This window comes from Nicotiana attenuata, chromosome 6 (assembly GCF_001879085.1).
Source record: "Nicotiana attenuata strain UT chromosome 6, NIATTr2, whole genome shotgun sequence".
Classification (NCBI taxonomy): domain Eukaryota; kingdom Viridiplantae; phylum Streptophyta; class Magnoliopsida; order Solanales; family Solanaceae; genus Nicotiana; species Nicotiana attenuata.
Window position 1 is genome coordinate 69,702,670 of NC_031994.1, and position 2,966 is coordinate 69,705,635.

Consider the following 2,966-nt stretch of genomic DNA (forward strand, 5'->3'; position numbering starts at 1 on the left):
CAGCGATGCTCAAAACAATCCTCAAGGACAAACAACCGAAGCAAGAATTGAGGAGGAGCAACTTTTTTAATTGCAGCAACTGAAGCAAAGGAGGAGTGTTGAAATTTTGTTGCTTTCAGTTACTGCAGTAACTTTTTTAGCATAATAAGTTAGCTTAATTTTAGGATAAATCTATTTTTTGAATTTAAATTTCAGTTAGATTTTTTTAGGTTTGTTGAGATATTTTAGTTTTTTTGAATTCTTGTTATGCAAATTTTTCTGCAGATTATGTTCCTGATTGGCTATTTAAAGCCTTGTTATGCTTAATAAGATCATTGAGAGACATTTTCAATCAATACTTTTAATCTTTTTGCTGCCCCATCTTTCAAAAAACCCAACAATTTCTTCCAAACCAATACTTAAGAAATCACTTAAATTAAGTATTTATAAAGTTCTCTTTAGGTGCACCCTTCGGATGAAAATAGCAATGGCCTAATTAACATCAAGGCCACCACCATCATACTTCTTGAACTTCTTTAATAAAAATCGTTTTTCAAGCAATAACTTGACCAATTTCAAATCAACTTTGTGCACAAGTATCAAAAATAAAAAATTAAAATTTTCACATAATTAATGTATAAGAAAGAAGACAACGACAACAACAACAACAACAACCCAGTAAAATCCCACAAGTGGGGTCTGAGGAGGATAGAATATACATAGATCTTGCCCCTACTCCGAAGGGTTAGAGAGGTTGTTTCCGAGAGACACTCAGCTCAAGAAGATTAATGTATAAGAAAGAAGCAAAACAGAAAACAAAAACCTTCAATATTTGCTGGTTTTGCAGGAGAAGAGGAAAGGGCTTCTGGTAACTAGAATCTCTTGGAACAATCTCAGGAAGTCGAATCACTTCAGCACTGTGACCAACAAGAAAATGGGAACAAATTAGTACTTGATAAGCAACTGTCCGCAAACTTGAAAAAAGATAAAAAGCACCAAACATTTCACTTAGAAAGACATTGAGAACCTCTTTCGATGATATTTGGATTTCACTGCAGCTTCAGACAATGCTTTTGTTCTACATGAGGTTCCCGAAAGTGTCTCATCATTGTCATGGAGCATCTCTCTTTCTTGCGTCCTTCCCCATGTTTTAGGCATCCAACTAGCTAAAGCAATTCCACTGCCCTCCACAGTACTCTGTGTCTGTATAGATAAAGAGAATCAAATATGTGAGTTATAGGGGTGTTCATAAAAACCCGAAAAATCGAACCAAACCGAAAACCAAACCAAACCGACCAAAAAAACCGATACTTTTTGGTTTGGTTTGGTTTTGGTTTTGAATTCTAAAAACCGATCAAATTTGATTTGGTTTTGGTTTTAATCAGAAAAAAACCGAAAAAACCCGAACCAAACCGACTATAGGAGTAGCTATTTCAAATTTATTATCACATCTATATATATATATATGTATATTTTTATACAAAGTTTCAAAAATTTAATGGTAAATGTTAATAGGTTGCACTTTTAGTATAGTTCTTTACCTTTACATTCTAGTTTGATTGGTAATGTTCCTTTGTTACGTGTAAGAATCCATTTCGTGTTAAAAATAATATATTTTTAATTGAGTCCTTAAATTATTCATCACTATTTGATTCAATTATCATCAATATATCTTGGTAAATAATAGATTTCTCAAATGGCAATTGATTTGATAGTGTTACATTGAAAATGTGGTCGTCGGAATATGTGTTTGGTAGTGTATGTCTTTTATTTAAGAAAAAACCGACAAATAACCGAAAAAACCAAAAAATCGACAAAACCCGACATAAACCGAATCGAGAAAAAACCGACTTAAATGGTTTGGTTTGGTTCTAATATTTGAAAAACCGACTTACTTGGTTTGATTTCTTTTTAGGGAAAAACCGATCCAAACCGAACCATGAACATCCCTAGTGAGTTATGTGTATGTGTAGGGACATATGTTGCAGACTGAAACTCCAAGAAAAGCTCTAATTTCCTCTTAGTGTCCCTCACAAAGTTCATTAACTAATAATATCTGTTGTTGCTGAAGAAAAAAATTACTTTAGATTAAGAAAAAAAGTCAGATTTTGCTGATATTTGTCCTGTGCAGATTAAAATTACCCATCGCACAGAAGGAACCTTGATGAGTACACCCGTAAATGTACCCCTCCATCAAAAATTCAACAAGTTGCTCTCATTACTGGGACTTACATTGAAGAACTACATTACAATATACAAGAAACTTGGATATGTCCAAAGTAAACATATGGGGGGAAATCATATGCAACACTTTTCTTTGCAGAATATTCCATGTGCAAAAATTTTTGAATTTTATGATGCACAAGCTCAAACTAATTATTCTACTGTCTAGTGAAAAAAAAAAAGTGATTCTGAGTAAGAGTTACCGTTCTCCGCTTATCCTCATATTTTCTTCTACTAATACCCTCAAGGTAAGATAATGTCCGATCATAGTGCTACTAAATGCTACTCCAATGGCATCACTGATGAGCCCTAGAAAACGGTTTTTTTTTTTTCACCTTTGATTTCCGATTCTTGCCTTCTTAAACAAAATGAACGAAGAAGAGGAGGATACAAAAATGGCTCCAACTTTTGCCCTAAAAATCGAATTGTCCCTCAACTTTCTCAAATAGACATTTTCCTCCCTTATGTCTTACGTAATACTACATTTTGTCCTTAACCTTTTTAATCCCCTCTCAAATACACATTCTAATGTTATAGGATTATAAGATATTATATTGTTTTCTTAAATTATGCCATACTTTATTATTAATTTTTATCTAATTTAAGTTAAAATATAAATATATTTTTACCGAAATATATTTTCTGCTATTTTATAAACTTTGTTTGAACATTATATTATTATGTATGCTAAATTTGTACTTGTGCAGTTGTGCTCCACTTCCTCCATTTATTCTCTATTGTTTACTTTCACATATAATTTATGT

The 2,966-nt window shown here is 32.5% G+C and overlaps 1 long non-coding RNA gene across 1 annotated transcript; it reads right to left on the bottom strand.

Annotated features, from left to right (window-relative positions):
• On the bottom strand, positions 799-2,561 carry LOC109228309. The gene is made up of 3 exons (XR_002068362.1): positions 2,406-2,561; positions 1,007-1,182; positions 799-896 (listed from the first exon to the last, which is right to left on the bottom strand). It is a non-coding gene; the product is annotated as an uncharacterized LOC109228309 (long non-coding RNA).